General features: G+C 40.5%; 1 protein-coding gene and 1 pseudogene across 2 annotated transcripts in view; one reads left to right on the top strand and one right to left on the bottom strand.

Annotated features, from left to right (window-relative positions):
- ZSWIM6 (zinc finger SWIM-type containing 6) overlaps positions 1 to 22700 on the top strand; it is a gene marked incomplete at its 3' end in the record, with an annotated part of 198959 nt that overhangs the window by 45529 nt on the left and 130730 nt on the right. The window lies entirely within an intron of this gene.
- LOC308255009 (ornithine decarboxylase-like) lies at positions 662 to 2139 on the bottom strand (annotated as a pseudogene). The gene has a single exon. The product of its transcript is annotated as an ornithine decarboxylase-like (transcript).

The following is a 22700-nucleotide window of genomic DNA, read 5'->3' as shown; positions in this document are numbered from 1 at the left end:
AGTGGAACAAAATTGCTGTTCAGGAATGTCCTGAAAAAGAAAAGTAATGAGAGGTGGGACCAGCCTTACAAGATTTTAAAATATATTATTAAGCTACATTAATGACAACTGTGACAAAGATATTTGTACAGATCTACAGTTAAATGGAAAAAAAAAAAAGAGTGGAAAGAGACCCCAAAATACACAGGACATAATAAAATTGGCATCTCAAATCAGTAAAATTTATTTAGTATAAATGGTGTTGGGATAGCTGGGGAGCCATCTGAAAATAAAATAATATTGGATCTACAATTTATACTTCTACCAGAATGAATTTTAAGTGGATCAACTTTAAATTTAAAAAACAAAGTCATAACAGAAATAGAGCTAAGTTAGGGAGAAATTTTTTATCATTTAGAATGGAGTTTTTTTGTGTTTTTTTTTTTTCAATTTCCAAGGTACTTAATTGGTAAAACAGGTCACAGCACTCAGCCTCGGCTGGTTCTGCCAACACACAAGCTACAAATGCTTGCCTGGCAGCTGAGGGGCGCTCTGCAGTAGCATTTTTGAGAATTGAATAAAAATCCATATAAAACAAATCTTCAAATAGTTTCCATAGGAACACATAAGTGTGAGCCCGTTGCCCTAGGCCTTCCACCTTGTTCCATCTGTGTCACCCCCACTTACAAAGACATTTCAAACTAGCAATCATTAAGTTAAGTGGTCCCCCCAATCCTTAAGTCAAGCTACACTTGCGTCACAGCTACAGGAATGGCGTCTACACGTTAACTCGGGCTGACGCGCAGGCTGCTGGGAGGAGCTCCATCCCGCTCTCAGGCGCAGGACACAGGCTGGGCGCTGGCGTCCTCCTCCACCTCGGGCGGGAAGTCACGGTTCTGGACTTGTTGCATCAGTTGCCATGTCGGCCCTGACATCACGTAGTAGATCGTGGGCCTCTGGAACCCATTGAAAGTAGAAGCAGCAGCCAGGGTGTAAGCACCCATGTTTTCAAAGAGCATCCAGTCCCCCACGTGCATCTCGGGCAAGCCGCAGCGCTCCACGATGCGATCGAGGCCGGCACAGGTCGGGCCCCAGATGCTGGAGGAGTAGTACTCATCTGGTTTGGGCCTCTTCTGCAGAAGGGGCTTCACGTGCGCATGATCGTAGAGGATGCAGTTAAAGGGCCCATATACTACATCATTCACGTAATACATGAAGGCCTTCTCGCTCAACTCATCTTCATCATCAGAACCCGTTTGTTCCTTTAAGACCAGTTTTTTTGGCAATGATATTAACTGCAAGCGTGAAAGCTGATGCAACATAGTATCTGCCTGGCTCAGCTATGAGTGTCACTCACGAGTCGGATGTAAAATACTTGTCCAGGGCTGGGTTGATTACACTGGTGATCTCAAATTTAAGCTTTGCATCCTCAGATCCAGGAAAGCCACCACCGATATCCAGCAGGTACATGTTGAAGCCAACCTCATCCCCCATGTCGAAGACACAGTGGGCATCGGAGATGGCCTGCACAAAGGTCTCTGGGTCAGTACAGCCACTGCCCACGTGAAAGCTCACACCGACGACATCGATGTTTAGCTCCTTGGCCCGTTCCAAGAGAAGCCAGCTGGTCTTGAGTGTGGCACCAAATTTAACACTGAAACGACACACTGCTTTGGAGTCATCAGTGGCAATCCGCAAAACCAGCCTTGCCTTTGGATGTACCCTGGCAACTTTCATCAGCTCGACTTCGCTATCGAAAGTCATCATCTGGGCTCCGTTACTGGCGGCGTATTTAATCTGGGACACTTGTTTACAAGGGTTTGCATAGATGATCCTCTCTGGAGGCACCCCAAGACTCTGCACCAACTGTATCTCAATCTTGCTGGCACAGTCAAAGCCTATCCCGATGGCAGCCAGGGTCTTCACGATGGTCCTGCTGTCATTGCATTTGACTGCATAGAAGGGAGTGACTCGTGGAAGAGCTTTTAGCCACCGCAGGTGTTTCTTTAGAATGTCTCCCAAGTCGGCGACATAGAAGGCATCCTTATCGTCTGAAGAAGAGACTTCATTAATTTTCTGCTCCAGGATGTCCTTGGCGGTAAAGCCCTCATCGAGGAAATGGCAGTCAAACTCTTCATTACTAACGATGTTCATGTTCATGGTTTCTGGATGTTCCGAAATGTACACAAAGGCAAATGAAGAGAGGGGACTTGAAATTATTGCCAGCTGTTCAGACGCGGCTCTCCGGGAACTCCCAGTCCACGGGAGACGGGTCCTCTCCGTGCAGCAGCGGGAATGCCTCACGCCGACCCCATGGAGGCGCCGGAGCGCTGGCAGAGGGGTGGCAGCGGCGGCAGAGGCTGAGGGGACTGACCTGGAGGTTTTTCCAAGTTTGATGTAAAACTCTGAAGTAATTAAAGAAAAGGATTTATAAATTAGACTTTATATAAAGAAAAGTTCCACCCTAGCTAGTTTGGCTCAGTGGATAGAGTGTTGGCCTGTGGACTGAAGGATCCTGGGTTTGATTCCGGTCAAGGGCACATGTCTGGGTTGCAGGCTCCATCCCCAGTAGGGGGTGTGCAGGAGGCAGCCGATCATTGATGTTTCTATCTCTTCCTCTCAGAAATCAATAAAAATATATTATAAAAATAAAAATTTCTGCATAAACACAAAAAACCATACAGGCAAAGTCAAAAGACAAGTTAAAAAAAAACATTTAACAACTCATCAAACATAATGGGCAAATTTCCTTAATGTATAAAAATTCTGCAAATCAAGAAAAAACCCCCAACTATTCAGTAGGAAAATGTGCAAAGGATATCTATGTAAATTTCACAGAAATGAGATGTAACTGGCTTTAAATCTAAAGGTGCTCACTTTAAAAGAGAAATGCACATTAAAACCACACCAGATGCCATTTTTAAAAAACCTATCACTTTGGTAAAAAAAAAAATAAATAAATAAAATAAAATAAAATAAAATAAACACATTGTTAGCCTGGGTGTGGAAATCGGCACTCATACATTGTTGTTGGGAGTATAAACTGGGACAGTCTTTATAGAGGATAACTTGACAGCATCTATTAGAATTATAATTTGTGGGACCTCTTTGACAAAACAGTTCTACATCCAGGAGTTTATCTTATGCTAAATAGAAATGAAGTAACTTATTGAAGCATTGTTTATAGCAGCAAAACATTGGAAACAACCTAAATGTTCATTATGGAAGACTGGTTAAAAATTATGGTCCATTCACATAATGGAATACTGTGTAGTTATAAAAAAGGATGGGGAAACTGCTGATATGGAATGGTGTAGATATTTGTTAAATCTCAAAAACAAAAAAGATGTAGAATAGAGTGTCGTGCTGCCATTTGAGAAGAAAGGAGAATAAATATACAACCATTTATATGCTGTTTGTAGCTTATATAATAAAGAGGGAATATGCTAATTGACCATCACTCCATCACAAAGATGGCTGCACCCACAGCTGAAGCCAAGTTCCCATAAGGAGCCTTAATGAGCAATCAGCAGGGACCTAAGGCTACGCCCTCCCATGCCCCTGAAGGGCTTGACAGGGGATCTCAGGCCATGTCCCCCACCTGGTGGGGCTTGATGGGGGACCTCAAGGCACGCCCCCCGCCCCGGTCTGGGCTGGGGGACCTCAGGCCACACCCCCTGTCCTGGCGCTGGGCCAGGGGTCCTGAGGCTACGTCCCCTGCCCGGCGTGGCTTGACAAGGGTGGGACTGGCCAGGTCTGGATCTAGCCCAGTGGGAGCGGGGGCCGGCTGGGTCGGTATCACGCGATTTTGAGGAGCGTGTGGGTGGGTGGGGACTTGACTGTGGGTCCCGTGGTGCTCTCTAGACTCTTGACAGGAGGAAGGTTTTCATATACATTTTACTAATTTTCTTTCATCTCTGACACTTCTATTATAGAGAAAGGGCAAACAGCAATATTAAATTATTTCCTCTAATTAATCCCCTTTTAATGTGCATGAATTTCATGCACCGGGCCACTAGTTTTCATATAACATCTTTGGGAAGGATTCACAAGAAAGTGATAACCTTAAGTTGCCTTGAGAGAGGTGGGGGTAGGCATTTCCTTTCAAAAATTTAAAGTTTTAAACCATCATAAAAATGAAATAAAAAATAGAAAGGTAAATAAAGAACACTGTAGAAGTTAACAAAGTCTATATATTCAGTTTATAAATTCAGAAGTGTTTTTATTTCTTAGTGCAATTTCTTGGGCTAGACCTTGTGAAGGGAATTCTTTTTCTATCTTGGGAACAATCTTTTGGATTTGTGAAGTATGTTTTATTGCTTCTCTTTTCTTTATATCTTTATTGGCTAAACGACTGCACAGAAGTAGACTGTCATCTTAAAATTGTAGGAATTTACTTGTGGTCAAGTAATCCATTGCATTTTACAGTTTTATTTTTCCAGAGGGTCCTTCGACTAGTTTTGAGTTGATAACTGTATGAAGACAAAGATTTCGATGCCACAAAACACTGAAGCCCCCCACTTTTTTTTGCTAGTATATATCAGAAAAACAATTCTTTAAGGGATTTTAAAAATTTCCATTGGCTTTTGACTTGTGACAGATGTCTTTCATGAAGGATAAATTATATTTGGACCCATCTTTTATAGAATATCAAGGGAAACAAAGCAGATGAATCTTCTTATATACAATACCTTCACAAGACAATAAACACCCCCCTCCAAAAACTTTTCTACTCTGGTGATAGACTGAACACGAAAGCATGCTTATCTGTAACTTGACATTTTTAGCAGGTCCAAGTGCTAGTATAGGTAGGAAACCCAGTTATTGCTATTTCAAGAAGAACTAAAAAGGACTATTAACAGTGCAAATGCCAAGTTACATCTGATAGACAATAAGCCAAATGATAAGCATATTTGTGTGATATTTAAGATGGGGAAAATGGCTTTGCCTATTTGTTATTACTTTGAATAGCCTTGGAACTAATTTGTTCTATTTGTCACCATCTCCCATTTTGTGTAGTTTTAAATAATTTTTAGAGTTTGGACAATCAGCAGTAAAGTACTCTCTTGTAGTAGTAGAGCTCTAGAAAATGTTCCTAACATTTAGCATCTACGTAATGTTTTTTCCAGCATATTTAAATCTAGTTTTTGAAAAACACTAGTACGTTAGTGCCCGTTCACAGTTCTTAGGACTTCAAGTCTTGACAAAAATTGGGCATTGAGTGTATTATTGCACCAGGGTCAGCATCCTCTTTATAGTTTGGGAGTCCTTTCTAGGTGTCAAGTCAGGATGTGGAAGTGCAGGAAATGCTGAGCCAGGTGGGATTGCCTTGCACACAGTAGGTATTCAAGAAATATTTGTTTATTGCAAAATGTTAACTGGAGCCCAGGGAGATTATACTCCTGTGCACTGACCATTGAATCTTCATTAGCAATGACTTGCTTTCTGGTTCTTGTTTCAGCAATTACCAACTCCTAGTTTTGAATTGTCATTGCAAGCATGAACTCCTTCATGTGTTCGTGAACACTTAACTGTTCCTATAGCGTGTAATAGATATACTTGTAGAATGAAACATTCTAGGACTTACTTTTAAAGAATACCATTGCATATTTTTTTTAAAAAGTGAAAATTATCTCCGAATAGTTCTTTTGAGTTTGACAAAATTGAACTTACTTAAAGTAAGCTACATGTGTCCTGCACAGAGAACACGAAGTAATATTGTGATGCATGTCAGGTCTTTATCTTAAAGGATGAGGAATGCACCCACACGCCTCAGTGGTGAGCAGTTGACTGATAGCTATGTGTAGAGAGAGGGGGATTTTATTTTGTTCTTGTCTGTGACATGTGGCCTCTTGCCTGTGGAAAACTGGCATGCAGTGTATTACCTCTTAGATCATTGGAGTGATATATTTTTCCATTGTTCAGCTGGAATTCCATATAGTCCAACTTTTTGAATGCCATGAGAAGCGCTGTTTTTTTCTCTTTAGCAATTGAGACATTTCTGCAGTGTGGAGGGAATAGATCACTCCATAACTGTATTATGTAGTTTACTGTGTGGTTAAATGTAATGCAATCCATTCAAAACAAATATTCTAGGGTTTTTCATGTAATAGTGGCATGTGGATATCTTTCTTCATATAACAGATGAAGTTGGTTGTAGCTAACATGTTATATGAATAAAGGTCCACTTGCTAATCTTTTTGTTCTTTGTTGAGGGATAGAAAGTAGAGTGATACTGATATACTAAGAAAATGAGAATTGGAATGCAGGCCAAAAATTTGTCTGTTAGAGATGACTGCAGCCAAGACTAAGTGGCAACATGTTCATCTGATAGACAAGTGTGGCTGCTAGTGCTTGGTCCTCTGTACTCTTGTATGCACATTCCCCTTCTCTCTACACACAGCGATCAGTCATTTGGCGACTAAATAGCCAGAATACACATCTTTTCTATTTTGGAGCAGAAAGAGATAATCCTTTCCAGTTCAACTTTACTCTGATATTTTTGCAAAGGAATTATGTGAGTACCCTGCTGCCCTTGCTTTTGGCACTTCCATCAACATTAATAATTTCAAGATATGCATTGGTGATTAGGTATTTGCTTGCAGTTCCTGGGCAATCAGTGACAAAATTAACTGGACTCAGGTGGAACCAATTCTTTCCTTTTTTTTTTTTTTTTTTTTGCAGTTTTTTCAGTTTCCCAAAAGTGCTACACCATAATCAATATTAAGTCCTGATGTCTTCTTTGTGGACAGTAATTTTGTGTTTGGGGTGAGTGAGGAGGTGGGTAAGAAATTAAGGGAGCTAATTTGCAATGAATTCAAAGACAGGATATCTAAAAAGTTAGGAAATGTATGATAGACTTATTTTTAAGCAGCATGTTAGTTTTACTTTAAAATAACATGCTCGGTATAATTTTATTTAACCTCCAAACATCTTTCCAGGTGAAGTTATTCTGAATTCAAAGCAATGGACCTATTTCTTAATCTGAAGGAAGTATAGTAAAGATAGTGTGTCTGAAAAGTCTGGGTACAGAGAAGGTAATGTGCCTATTGATTGAGCATATTACTTGAAAATGCAGCTTACATACCATTTAAAAATAAGTTTATTCTGTTTTGTTTTTTAAGTTTCACACACCCGTGTTTTGTTTCTATTTACAATTTCTTTTTCTTTTAAGTTTTAGGCATAGTGCTAAAATAACTACAGTCATCAGAAAGACTAGGCAGTTGACAAGCAGCAGTTTCTTCCCCACTAGGTCAAAGATCTGGGCAGCGTGGAACTACATCTTCAACTTAGGGAGGTGGGAGAAGAATGAAAAGCAGATGATGGAAGTGGAGAATGGTGGATGACTGGCTTTCTTTTCACTCCAGTAGCTGGCTGTAGTCATAATTGAAATCTTGATCTTGTTTTGAGTGAATGAAGACCTGGAAAGCCAGTTGATGACTCTAGCATAACAGTATTATTTTTAACAGTTTTTATTTTTTTGTTGTTGTTATTCCTCACTGGAGGATATTTTTCCATTGATTCTTAGAGAGAGTGGAAGGGAGGGGGAGACACACAGAGAGAAACATAGATGGGAGAGAGACACATTGATTGGTTGCCTCCTGCATGCACCCCAACTGGGGCCAAGGATCAAGCCTGCAACTGAGGTAAATGCCCTTGACCAGAATTGAACCCAGCACCCTTCAGTCCGAGGGCTGATGCTCAATCCACTGAGCCAAACTGGCTAACGCTAACAGTTCTTATTTTAATCTGATACCTAATGATATATACAGAATTTTTTCTTATACATGCTAATATCTTTTGGGATTGGTTTAAGTAATACATCATCTTAGTTAGAAAAATGAAAAAATGATGCTAGAGGCAGTAATATTTCTGAGAAAACTACTTTAAAAAAATTTGCCAGGTAAGGATCAGGTTTACAGTGTTAAAATGTTGCTCTCCTTGCTAAAACAGAGAATCTCTGATCTTTATTGATATCTCTCCCAAATTGATGAAACATTTTTAGAACAAGTATAGTAGTGAAAAGTGTACATAGCTCTGTGAGCCTGGGCTAGGAGGAAGGAAGGTTCACAAAAGGTCAAAGAATAGTGCACCCTCACAAAACGTTATGAATAGTTGCTTTAATAGTTTACATTTGAATCTTAATTCACGAGATTACAGAGTTTAGAAAATGTTAAGATGGGCAGGTGGCCAGTTTGGTGGGCATTATTTATTTGCTGGAGTGACTGAACTGAACGTGGGATGTTGGAACCTTTGTGTCCCCAGAGCTGCTTTTAAATGAATATTACTAGTAGATCCATTGAGCCACATGTAAATGCTTTGTTTTCATATTTTTAACACTTTAGCCCTCTACTTCGGATAAATCTTACGAGGAAGATCCTGCGTAAATAGGGTTTGACTGGGTGGTCTGTGCAAGCCCCCTCCATCTCTAAGATGAGTACAGTCTCCCATCCCAATGGTAGAACGCCAGGGACATGGCATGACCCATCTGCTGGTTAGTGATGGTTTGTATATTCTGTTGAAGAAGGCAGTTACATATTTTGAGGAAGATTTTCATCAAAAGTGGTAAAATTAGAGGCATTTTAGTGTTTGAAGTAGCTCTCCCACATCAGTGTGTGCTGCAGGTTGTCAGGGAAATGCTCAGTTCCCTTTTGAGTTTCAAACCACGTTTATAGATGCCCACAATGAATTATTTCAGGGCAGCATGGTGATGAGAAAAATGATAAAAGATACCATGATTTGATGGAAAGAACACTTTCCTTGTTAAACTTGGGTTTGGTTGGATTCTGCTTCTAGCACTTACTATCTTTGTGACCTGGGCAAATTATTTAACTTCTCTGGGTTTTGGATGCATTCATTGAGATAATTTAAGTCCAGTGTCTAGGCCAGTGCTTAGCGGTTTATCTACATTAAGGCCCCCTTCTCCATTGTTTCATGGTGGAATGCATATATTCTGTACAGCACATACTGTCTCACATAAGTAGTTTAGTTGGCTCCACCAATCTACCTGATCTCAGTTCTTTTGGGAGCCTGCTCTCAGCCCCTGGGCCCCATGGTCAGAGGGGTGTGCATAACCCTGCTAGCCATGGTTATCATGCCCAGTTACCAGGGTTTTACAGAGTAGCTAACCTGGCTCTCTGTCTTTTGAATAGTAGCAGATACCGCAGACTGCTCATGCCTGGTCAGATATAATTTATTGCAGAGGTGAGGGTTTGTACTCATGTTCAGGAAAGAGCAAGCCCTCCTGATACCAGGGGTGGGGAACCTTTTTTCTGCGAAGGGCCATTTGGATATTTATAACATCATTCACTTAATATAATTCACTTAATAAAAATTTATGTTGCTCTTAGATTTATTGAATTTCAGGTCAGGCAGGACCAGACCAAATGATTTCATGGGTCTTATATGGTCTGCAGGCTGGACATTCTCTATCCCTTGTGATAGCTACACCTCTTGGAGTGGTGGGCATGATAGGCATAGGACATACTGGGAACAGTGGCAATGTTGCCCAGCAATTGAATGCTATTAAAGATGGGAAAATCTTAAGCTAAACATGGGAAATATTTGTGGCCTAGTCTGCATTTGGCTTTATAAATTGCACACTAATTGAGAACACATTTGTCTGATTTGAAGTTGTGAAAAGCTCTCCTGCCCACATTCTAGATTGATGTCTATCTGCCTTGAGCTTGTTATTTGTTTAAAGTACTACATCATGAAAACACAGACCTCTTAGAAACCTTTGGTTTGTCCCCAGTGCATCAGTGGACATTTCTCTTCCTGCTTCTGAGTGATTTTGCCTTTGTCTTTGTGCCTTGGCAAGTTTTTTTGTTTTCTCTTTAAACAGGAATTAATACTTTCTTCAGCTGAGCCATCACTTTTTTTTTCAGGGATGGTGATTTTAAAGCTTTTTTTTTCAGCAGGTGTGGAGCAATGAATAGTCTTTTTAATTTCATTTTTCATTTACATTTTTTATAACCTCTTTAACAACAAATGGTGAAACTCCATGTCCATATTCTTTTTCAGTCAATTGTTAATAGTTTTTCCATACTTCCCAGCTGCTTGTCATGGGCACAGCTGACAAAACCAGAAGAGCCTTTCCAGTAAGGTGAGCTGAGCTGGCTTTTGAGTAGTACAAAGGGCTTTGGTATAGAATTAGGGCTTTGAGAAAGGGAACAAATGTAAAGGCAGCTGGAAACTTGAGTGTTGCTAATCAGGAATATATTTTGGGATTCTGAAGTTCCCAAGAAGTTTATACTTAATCAAAATGAAGAGATTTTCCTGTTTTAAAATCCCTTTGTGTGAATTTATAAAAATGTTTTTAATATTTTTCACTATCTTACTTTCTCAAAGAACATTACTAACTCATTTTTAAAAATATTTTTGCATCCCAACAAAATTATTTACTTTTGAGGCTCTTTACCCAAAGCTCTTGTCAAATGCCCTGTATCCAATTCAGTTATTATGGCTGATCCCTTTATCTTTAATTGCTAAGACTCCTTTCAAGGGATCATTTGCTTTTATTGTTTTATTTATGACATCAATAATGAGTACTACATGAGTTCAAAGGGGCTTGTTCTGACTTGAGAATTTACTTCTCTGCTGGTAGTTGCTTGTGTCTGAAAATATGTTTCTACAGAAGATTGGCCATCTGCTTTTGGGAAAAATATACACTTTCCCTGAATCAACAAATGGGTAATATCAATAATAAGGTACAGTAAATCTGCTACCTCCAGAAAACAGTATGTTTACATGTTTCCTGAAAACCAGGATTGTGTCCATTTCATGTTCTCCATGCCTCATGCTGGAGAAACTTATTATTATTTTCATTAACATTCCTGTGTTATTAAAAAGTAATGGAATATTTTAAATGTAGGAAATAGAGAAAAGGGGTAACACTTTTGAGATTCAAATGTAGAAGTTACTTAATAGGACAGTGCTTTTTAATTAATTAGGTGCTTGTAACAGTCTATACTCAGAACAAAAGGCAAAAGCACTTTGCATGTTTAACACTCCACAGATGTAAAGTAGGTCCTTGGGTTACGTTGGAGATCCGTTCCGTTCCTACGGCGCGATGCAACGCGATTTTCGCCGTAAGTCAGAACCCACCTACATAAGCACCTATGTCACTCACATGGAGCACATAGACAGCAGTAATGAAGTGAAACAGTAAAAAAAATTCTAATTCCTGACCTTTACTTGTGATAAATAAGTAGATGTCGAAATGACGGGACTTCTTTTTTTTTTAAATAAATAAATGGGGGATGGCGATGTAACCATGAAACGACGTACATCCAGTCTGACGTAACCCGAGGACTGCCTGTATTTAAGGTTAGTTTGAGTTAATGGCCTGTCAAAGCTATTGAAAAACAAAACAAAAACACCTCCCAAATCATCTCTCTCTTTCCTTTTGAAAGATGGAAGAGGGAACAGTTTAAATTTCAAAACTTTGCTTGATTAGCATATCTTCTTGGAAAACCAGTTAGCTGGAAGATCCCAATATACCAAAATGGTTAAGACGTAAGAAACATTTTGGACTTACCCTGTCTTTTCAAATTGGGAAATATTTGGAATGCTTTAAAGGTGACATTCTTGTTCTATGACAGGTTCAGTTGAATTGCTCCTGGCAAACCTGCTGGATGATGATGGTGATGATGTAGATGATGGTGATGATGTAGATGACAGTGATGATGTAATAATAGTAGTAGTCATTAATATTACAGTAAGTGCTACATACTGTTGTTCTAAGAGCTTTACATATATTAATTTAAGTTAGGACATAGCTGAGTAACTTGCCGCTTATGGTCACTCAGCTGGTAAGTGGTAGAACTAGAATTTGAGCCCACACAGTGCCAAAAAAATCTGCTCATAACCACACAACTGTGTAGGCTTTAAGTTTTTTTGTTTAGAATTGTGAGTTTAGATATTTTGCTACTAGGAAATCTTAAAATGGAAATCTATAGTGTTTACATGGAAGTAGGAATAATTGTGAAGTTGACAATTTTATAATCGAAGTTGGGAAATTCTGAATTTGGTTCTTTAGTCATCAAAAAGACTGCCTTTAACCTGTCTTTCAAATCACTTAGATCATTGTTTCTCTATTCTTTTTCACTTAAAGATTCATAAATGCAGTTTGGCATACTGGGACACTTGTCCCCAAACTCATTTAGGGAGGAGAAATGAGAGAAGAGACAAAAAAGATGAGTTACCATCTGTCTGTGAACTGAAGATCTGCTCTCCTGCCCTTGAGGCACTTTCTGTGGCTCCTGCTCTGGAGTGCTCCACCTAGTGGAGCTTATCCCTTTAGGAAGGCCTTCCTCGCCTGGAATTTGTTGTGGTGCCACACTTATATATTGAAGTGGATGTACTGTATACTTTTCTTACAGCTTTAAGAACTCTGCAACCTAACGGAGAAGATAGGGAAATGAAAAAGGTTGCAGTGATTCAAAGACAATGCATTTGGAAACTATATCGTGGAGGGGGGAAAAGCCACTTTAAGAGTTTCAGAATACAGTTTTGACAGATTTAAATCATTCTGTTTCTGTTTGCTCTGTGTCTGTGTTGGTCTTACATGCAACTATCATTAGAAGTTATAGCAGGCCACAGGTATACCTTGATGAGGACATGCTGGGCTGGTAATAGTTTCTTAGCCATGTACATTACATGCACTAATCTTGATGCACAGAAGAGTGCCTGTGGTTTTTTTTATCTGGAAACCAAAAAAGTAGTCCTTTGGCCAATCTGGGGAATTTCTGTAGTAAGAACATGCCATTAATGAAATTTCTTGTAGGCATCTACAGCATGAGGCAGAATCCCTCCTTCCCTCCCTCCCTCCCTTCCTGCTTTCTTTCCTTCCCTTTCTTATTTGTTACCAAGCCCCCTTTCTTCTTCATATCTTATCTCCTTTCCTTGACTCTCTGCTGACCAGTCTGTCTGCCAGCAATCTACCTGTAGTATGCCCTGTGTTCTCAAAAGAATTCAAGGGCAGCTTGTCTGCCATAATGAATATAGTATGACATTTTAGATTGATTTTTACCATATTTATTTTTAAAAGATCTTTTTAAAAATACAACTATTCATTATGACTAAGAAAGTTACTGTAATGAACATGTTTGTCTTTTTTTTACATTTAAAAAATGTTTTTATTGATTTTTAGAGAGGAAGGAAGAGAGAGAGAAAGAAACATTGATGAGAGAGAAACATCAACATCCATTGGCTGCCTTCTGCATGCCTCCTGCCGGGGATCGAGCCTGCAACCCCGGTATGTGCCTGGGAATCTAACAGGTGACCTCTTGGTTCATGGGTTGACACTCAACCACTGAGTCACACTGGCAGGGCAATGTTTCTTATCCTTTTATGTCTTAGTTTATAAGGAGGAAATTACTAGAATTCAGAAATAATGTGATTAACATTGTGCCCAAATCACAATTTTTTTTTTTTAGCTCAAATACCTTCAGATACCACATTTCACAACCCCCCCCCCCATTAACCTGAGCTTATGACAAAGTTAATATTTTTTGTGTTTTCAAATTTTTTTCTATGTGAAATGTCCTATTCCCATTGTGCTTCTTCTTTCCCCTTTGTCTTTGCCCCTTGCTTTATTGAGCCCATACAGCATTGTCAGTTGGGTAGCAATCTCAAAAATAGTGTTTTCAAAACTGCTTGGGCCAAAACTCCTTTTGTAGTCCAGTGGGCTTATTATAGGGCTACCTCCATTTTGCATGCATTTTTCTTCAAGATTGTGTTTTTCCCCCCCCCTTGGTTGACATGCCACTGTGGGTTTTTTTCCCCCATTTATTTTCTATTGTTGACATTATTACAATTGACCCCTATCCCTGCCCCTTTGCTTGGCCCCACCCCAGGCCTTCATTGCACTATTGTCGGTGTCTATGAGCTATGCATATATGCATATAAATTCTTTGGTTAATTTCTTCCAGCGGAAGAGATTACCCCCTACCCCCATTCCCCTCCCCTCTGAGATCTGTCAGTCTGTTCCATGCATCCATGTCTCTGGACCTATTTTGTCATTTTATTTTGTTCATTAGATTCCACATATAAGTGAGATCATGTGACATATGCCTTTCTTTGACTGGCTTTTTTCACTTAGCATAATAATCTCCAGGTCCATCCATACTGTCTCAAATGGTAAGAGATCCTTTTTATGGCTGAATAGTATTACATTGTGTAAATGTACCACAGCTTTTTTATCCACTCATCTACTGATGGGCACTTGAGCTGTTTCCAGATTTTAGCTATTGTAAATAAAGCTGCTATGAACATAGGGGTGCATACTAGTATATCCTTTCAGATTGGTGTTTCAGGATTCTTAGGATACATTCCTAGAAGTGGGATCACTGGGTCAAATGGCAGTTCATTTTTAATTTTTTGAGGAAACTCCTTACTGTTTTCCATAGTGGCTGCACCAGTTTGCATTCCCACCAGAAGTGCACAAGGGTTCCCTTTTCCCCATATCCTTGCCAGCACTTGTTTGTTGATTTATTGTTGGTAGCCACTGTTTTAACATTGAAAATTTGATGATATACTTCTTCCAGATCTAAGAAACTATTTGAAATTGATAGGTCATTGGAGCTATATGTAAGATAGCCTTGTATTACTAGTATTCTTGCTTTCAAATTCTATTTTCTAGTTGTATTGATAATTTGCAATGATAAATCTATTTAGCCTTTGCTTATTTCTGTATTATAGCTGATAGATGGAAAGTAACACATGGTGGTTGCATGTAGGCTAGCTACATACAGACACCTACCCACCCTTTTCTCCCCTTTATCTAAAATGGTGTTTGAGATGTATATGCTTATGCTGGAGTGTATTTTTCAAAAGAATTTTTTTCTCCTATGAAAAATCTATGCCTCTATAGGGAATTCAGATAATATAGAAAACTGAAGAAGCAAAAATCAGCGGTTAACAGTTTGGTAATGCAGAATAATCACTGTCAACAGTTTGGTAATATGCACACATATGCGCATGTTATGAGCATACATATATGTGCATTCTTGTTATGAAGTTATATAACACGTGCCATTTACCAACCTTTATTTATTTTTTTATTTAATACTTTGTTTTGACTACCTTCCCATATTAACAGATAGGATTTTTTAAAATGGCTGAATTGTGGCCTTGGCTGGGTGACTTGATTGGAGCATCATCCCCTACACCAGTGGTCGGCAAACTGCGGCTCGTGAGCTGTGGTTTGCCGCTCTGTTGACTAATGAGTTTGCCGACCACTGGGATAGGGGCTTAATCACAAGGAACAACAACAGCCTGTAATTATTGGAATCGATAGTCTAGGTCAGTGGTCGGCTAACTCATTAGTCAACAGAGTGGCAAACCGCGGCTCGGCTCGCGAGCCGCAGTTTGCCGACCACTGCCCTACACAAAAGGGTTGTGGGTTTGATTTCAGGTCAGGGCACATACCTTGGTTGCAAGTTTGATACCCACTCTTGTTCTTGAGGCAACTGATCCATGTTTCTCTTTCACATCAATGTTTCTCCCCCTCCCCTCCTCTCCCTTTCCCTTCCCCTCCCTCCCCTTCCCATCCCCCTGCCTCCCTCTCTCCCTCTCTCAAAAAGTCAATAAAAAATACACATATCCTTACGTGACTTGCGTTCCATTTTATGTATATATCATAATCTTTTTCTTTTTTCTTGTCTTTTTTTGTTGTTAATTCTTACCCAAAGATATTTTTTCCATTGATTTTGTGAGAGAGTGGAAAGGGGGTGGAGAGAGACAGAAATGAGAGAAACACATCAATTGGTTGCCTCCTGCACCCCAACCGGGGGTGGGGGATCAACCTCTACAACCCAGGTACTTGTCCTTGATTGGGAATCGAACCTGTGACCCTTCAGTGCACAGGCCAACACTCTAACAATTGAGCACACCAGCCAGGGACTGTTTCCCTTTTTTTAAAAAAAAAAAAAAAAAAAAAAAAAAAAAATATATATATATATATATATATATATATATATATATATATATATATATATTTATTGATTTTTTACAGAGAGGAAGGGAGAGGGATAGAGAGTTAGAAACATCCATGAGAGAGAAACATTGATCAGCTGCCTCTTGCACACCCCCTACTGGGGATGTGCCTGCAACCAAGGTACATGCCCTTGACTGGAATCGAACCTGGGACCCTTCAGTCCGCAGGCTGATGCTCTATCCACTGAGCCAAACCGGTTAGGGCTGTTTCCCTTTTTAATAGGTATTACAATTTTCACTATTGTGAATAATGCTACACTAAACATATTCACATATTCATCTTGCCCACCTATATTTTGGGGGCAAATTTCTCTAAGTGGAATTAATAATATAATTTTATTTTAAATGGAATTATATTTTAGCTATGACAATGTGTTATGAAACATATAATTTTGTATGGTCAGCATTCCCAGAAAGCTGATGAGGTTTGCCCCTTTAAGAATCTGCACTGTGCTCTTTTAGATTAAATATCTATATAACGATCTATATATCTATATCTATATCTCGTCAAAATAGTCTAGATCGGTGGACCTTAGGGTTCTTGGGTATGTTTCTTAATAGCTTTTTGTCTCTTATAAAACTTTTCTCAAACGTGCTGCTTTTAATCTGTAGAGAGCTTGGAAACAAGATAACCACCTTGTTATAGGATGTATAAAATAAAAGTAAGCAGCCCTTCAGTCAAAATTTGTGGAGTGTTCTAGTTATAGGGGTAGGATAGAGAAGTTATTGGCTGGTTGAATTTAGGATAGGTAAGGACTTTTTCTTTTTGTTTGGGGCTGCTATTTTATGTCATGTTCTGCTGGACTAAATGATTTCTACTACAAAGCAGCAGTTTATTGCTAAACTAGAGGCCTGGTGCATGAAATTTGTGCACGGGGGGGGGGGGTGTGTCCCTCAGCCCAGCCTGCACCCTCTCCAATCTGGGATCCCTCGAGGGATGTCTGACTGCCCGTTAAGGCCCAATCCCAGTAGGATTGGGCCTAAACGGGCAGTCAGATATCCCTCTCACAATTCAGGACTACTGGCTCCCAACTGCTCTCCTGCCTGCCTTCCTGATTGCCCCTAACCACTTCTGCCTGCCAACCTGCCAGCCTGATAGATGCCTAATTGCTTCCCTGCTAGCCTGTTTGCCCCTGACTGCCCTCCCCTAGAGGCCTGGTCACCCCTAACTGCCTTCCCCCTGCAGGCCTGGTCCCCCCCAACTGCTCTCCCCTGCAGGCCTGGTCACCCCTAACTGCCCTCCCCTGCAGGCTTGATTGCCCCCAACTTCCCTCCCTTGCAGGCCTGGTTCCTCCCAACTGCCCTCCCCTGCTGGCCTGATCGTCCACAACTGCCCTCCCTTGCAGACCTGGTCCCTCCCAACTGCCCTCCCCTGCTGGCCATCTTGTGGTGGCCATCTTGTGTCCACATGGGGGCAGCCATCTTTGACCACATGGGAGCAGCCATCTTGTTGGAGTGATGGTCAATTTGCATATTACTCTTTTATTAGATAGGATGTAGGAGACAAGGCTATATAAATTGAGATAAAAGGCAGTTTTTATGATTAAAAAATTTCCCTCCTTCAGGTTGAAATTACTGTTGGCGTGTCTGCCTGCCCACCCTTTCTCCACCTGGTATAGCCCATCTGTTGAGTTCTTTCTTGGGGAAGTGTGTTCTTGTCTCTGAGCATGCTCCATGGGTCTTTTCCATGGCTATTTCTTCGAAGGAGTCGGCCCCAGCCTGACTGTTTGTGCCCTGGCAGGCCCTGCATGGGAAGAGTTCCCTGGGAAAACAACTGAGCCCTGGCCTGCTGAGCAAGCACTACTGGCCCTCCCTCCATTATTGACTATTTGATTTGGGTATGCAAAGCTGCGTCAGAGCCCTTCCTCATCTTCTTGGAGCTCACCTGGTGGAAAAGTTAGAGGGCCTCAAGGCATGTAACTTGACAGTGCACTAAGTATCCTCTGATTTTTTTTATTTTTATTTTTTGGTGAGGGGGAGTTATCATATTTTTCTGTGGAATCTGTGAAAGCTTCTGGAAGAGAAGGGGAAACTTGAAACCAGTGGTTGGAAATGATAGGAGTTGGCCAGGTAAATACTGTTAGTAGGGGGCAGATGGTTGATGAGAGGAGAGACTGTGGAAATACATTCTAGGCCTCATAAAGCTCCTGCGAAAGTGAAAGTGTGAAGGTAGGAACCAGTTACCTCCCCTTTGTGATTCAGATTCTTCACAGCTTCCATGGCTGGCACTAAGTGGTAGTAGAAGAGGAGATGATAGAGGCAGGCCAGACCATAGTGGATCTTCTGTGCCATGATGCAGAACTGGACTTGATCCTCTAGATTCTAGAGGGACATCATCATAAGCCTTATGTTTTGATTCATGGATACAGTTATGAGGAGCCAAATGAAAGCCATTGTACTTGTTTCATGGAGTGATAAAATCCCATTTATAAGTTGGGGATGTGCTAAATATTAGTATCAGAGAGAGTACATTTATAATGTGACACATCCCTTCATCAAAACTCTCATGGCCTGTCAGATGAACAAGGAAGACTCCTTTTATAAAGGGGGACAGGTGGTATACATTGCTCAGTGCTGAGAAAACTTCTGTGCAGAGTCCAGTCTGGTGAAAGCATATAGATGTTGGGGATGACACAGGGTGTGTTCTTGTAGTCTTGCCTGACAGCGCAACACAGGATATATGACAGGTTATGCAAAGAGTAGGAGCAGTCATGGTACAGCAAAAAAGACTGTGGCTGTGCATTGATCCTTTTACCCCCATTCATACCTGCCCACGTATATGGATCTGTCATGGTGTCATCTTTGAATGCTGAGTTAGCAATTCAGAGTTAAGATAAAAATCAGTCATTTAATTGATTAAGTGAGCACAGGGCTAGACACATGTTGATAACTCAGTAAATACTTAATTGGTTTTTTAAAAAAACCCCAACTTTTAAACAAAATGGATTTCAAAAATTGAAAGACACTTGGTTAAAAAAGATCTGTATTTTTTTAAAAAATATATTTTATTGATTTTTTACAGAGATGAAGGGAGAGGGATAGAGAGTTAGAAACATCGATGAGAAACACCTATCAGCTGCCTCCTGCACACCTACTACTGGGGATGTGCCCGCAACTAAGGTACATGCCCTTGACCGGAATCGAACCTGGGACCTTTCAGCCCACAGGCCGACGCTCTATCCACTGAGCCAAACTGGTCAGGGCAAGATCGGTATTTTAAAAATGTATTTGAAGAGTTTAAGATTTAGAATTAAAATGTTCTCTGATAACTTATTTCTCTATAAATTACTTAGATGGGATAAAGAAAATGGTTTTACTCCATGGGAGTCAGTGAGCTGTGGACTTGAATGTTTTATTAAGCTTTACACATTTTTTTGAGGGGTAGGTGTTGGCTTAAGGCATTCTAAATTAGTCTGGAATGTTTGTGCTTCTTTACAAGTCTACCACATACACTTAGATGAGAAAGAGAAGTCTGTTATTTGGAGGCAGATAGGATTTTGGGCAGGGTGGACCAGAGGGCTGAGCTTCAACTTAGGCTTTCACTGATGTCTTATCTCTGTCACTCTCATCTTCTTTTGCAAAATTATCACAATATCACTTAACCCTCCTGACTTTATAAGGTTTATTGTGAGAATTGAGTGTTTTCATTCAAATTTGAATGAAGCATTTTATTTAGCTTGCAAAATGCTGTACCCATAGCACATTTTAATTTCAATCAAATTAGCCTGGTTTAGTCTTGCCAGTGTGGCTCAGTGACATCCCATGAACCAGGAGGTCACTTTCCAATTCCCAGTCAGGGCACATGCGTGGGTTGTGGGCTCGATCCCCAGTAGGGGGTGTGCAGGAGGCAGCCGATCCATGTTTCTCTATCCCTCTCATCTTCCTCTCTCTAAAATAAAAAAAAATATATATATAAAAGCTGTACCGGTTAATAATAGCGAATTTTGTAATCAAAGAAAACATGATAATTTCAAGAGAAATGTCAAAAGTGCTTTATTCAAAGTAATGCCCATCGCTAGTTACACATTGCCCCATCTTTCAGGTAATTTGTGGATACCGTCCCAATAGAACTTTTCTTATTTTGAGGCAAACCATTCAGAGACCCAATTTTCTACTTCTTTGTATGTTTTGAAGTGCTGCTCAGAAAGTGCGTGTGCCATCGATTGGAACAAGTGGTGATCTGAAGGAGCAAGGTCTGGTGAATACAATGGGTGGGTTAATACTTCCCAGGCAAGATCTTTTAACGCACTTTTTTTTAACAGGTTTTGAAGTGTGTGATGGTGTGTCATCAGGAAGCAAAATTACTTTGCTGTGTCTTCTGGAACATTGTGGTCGTTTCACGATCAAAGCATGATTGAAATTGATTATTTGTTGTCAGTAGCGATCAGTATTAATGGTTTCACCTGGTTTTAGAAGCTCATAATACACCACACCTTCCTGATCCCATCAAATTCGGAGTATTGTCTTCTTTCCGAAGCAATTTGGCCTTGCAGTCGATGTTGATGGTTTACCTGGATCAACCCATGATTTTGTGCATTTGGGATTTTCAAAATAAACCCACTTTTCATTGCCAGTCACAATTCGATGCAAAAAAGACTTTCATGCCGTTGAAGCAACATTTTACTGATGAGTTTTCGGTTTTCCATTCGTCTTTCATTCATTTGATGTGGCACCCATTTTCCTTCCTTTAAAATCTTTCCCATTGCTTGTAAATGATTGGAAATTGTTTGCTGAGCAATGTTTAATTTTTCTGTAAGTTGTTTTTGTGTTTGACACGCATCTTCATCCAATAATGCTTGTAATTGTTGGTCTTCAAACTTTTCGGTTAATGCTGGACGTTCTTTGTCTTTCACATCGAAATAATCACTTCTAAAGTGTTTAAACCAGCGTTCACAAATATCTTGAGATGGAGCATGATCACCATAAGCTTCCCGAAGTAGTCAGCAGCACTTTTCTTCAAAATAAAGTAACAAATTAAAACTTCCTGCAAATGCTCTTTTTTTTGGGCATGAAATTTGACATTTTTAAGTGTAAAAATATGATGTTAACGCCTTCAGAAAATTTGACATGAACTTTTGAAGTTTGTTGTCAATACAATAAAATAGCATACATATCAAATCACATATATATCAACAGATGTGTAACTCCAGCTATTGGAAAAAAATATGCAGATCGGAACTAAGATGGCGGCATAGGTAAATACCTAAACTGCTACCTCGCACAATTTCAAAACTACAACTAAAAGACAAAACATCTATCACCCAGAACTACGGGAAAGCTGGCTGAGTGGAAGTTCTACAACTAGAAGGAAAGAGAAAAGAGCATTGAGATGTGCACAAGCGCTGAAAAGCTGAGGTACGGAGGCGTGAGAATCGGGCTTGCGGCGGGCGACCGGGTGCACTGCTTTTTTCAACCTGAAGGGAGAAAAGCTCCCGATTACTCTGAACTTCAGTTTCTGGGGAGACACTGGGGACCCAAAATCCTACGGGGAGAAGCTGAACTGCCTGCCATCGGGTCGGAAAGTGAGGGTGGCTTTCTTGCAGAGGTACGCGCAGCAATCATTGTTTACTGGGCTGGGGCGTGGGACGCGGGGACTTGGAAACGCGGAGACGCAGAGATGGCTGACTGGCAGCCATCGCTGTTTGCCACGCCCTAGCCTAGTGACTCCCTGAGACCCCGCCCCACACAATCTACAAACCCACCCAAGCTCCACGCAGCGGCTTTTGCATATAAATGGTCTGCCCTATCGCAGCTTAACCTAACAAACTGCACTCTGGTCAGACAGCTCCAAAACCTCCAAACCCCAAGCAAAGAGGAGAAAACTGTAGTTCTTGCTGTAGCTCCTGCTGGGTGGCCTCAGACAGTAGCTGACCTGCACCCCATTGGAGATCCAGAAGCTAGTGTATCTAGTGATCAGTGTGAGACAACACCAGATTTCAACTACTCGCATCCATAAGTGACACATTCAAGAGGCAGACTCAGTGAGCACCAAAGCCCCACTGAAGCAAGTCCTGCCTCATAAGTGTGTCTCCAGCACAGCAGTTCTTCCATTATAGACACAGCAGGTCCTCAGAGCCAATTGGCCTGGAGGTCAATTCCTCCCAGTGTACCAACAGCAATCAAGGCTTAACTACACCAAGACTGCACTCAGCCCACAAAGGGGTGTACCAAGAGTGTCCACCTCAGGTGATAGGCTGAACCACTGGTCACCTACCACAGAAAACCACTCCATCAACACAGGGAAGCAGCAAAATGCGGAGACAAAGAAACATGTCACGAATGAAAGAAAGGGAGGAAAGCAAACTACTGGACATAGAGTTCAAAACCACAGTTATAAGGTTACTCAAGAATCTTCTAAAAACCGCCGAGAAACTTGATGAGACCTCTGAGGAGCTTAGTGAGACCTTCAAGGACCTTAATGAGAATGCCAAAAAAAAAAAAAATGGAAAAGGACCAGTCAGAAATTAAGCATACACTGTCTGAAATAAAGAATATACAGAAATTCAACTGTAGATCAAAGGACCCCAAGAATCAAACCAAAGATCTGAAATATGAGGAAACAAAAAACACCCAACTAGATAAACAAAAAGAAAAAAGAATCCAAAAATATGAAGAAAGTGTAAGGAGCCTCTGGGACAACTTTAAGCGTACCAACATCCGAATTTTTGGGGTGCCAGAAGAAGAGAGAGAGCAAAATATTGAAAACCTATTAGAAGAAATAA

The sequence above is a fragment of the Plecotus auritus genome (genome assembly GCF_963455305.1).
Source record: "Plecotus auritus genome assembly, chromosome: 7".
NCBI classification, from domain to species: Eukaryota; Metazoa; Chordata; class Mammalia; order Chiroptera; family Vespertilionidae; genus Plecotus; species Plecotus auritus.
This window is presented reverse-complemented; position numbering and strand designations above follow the sequence as displayed.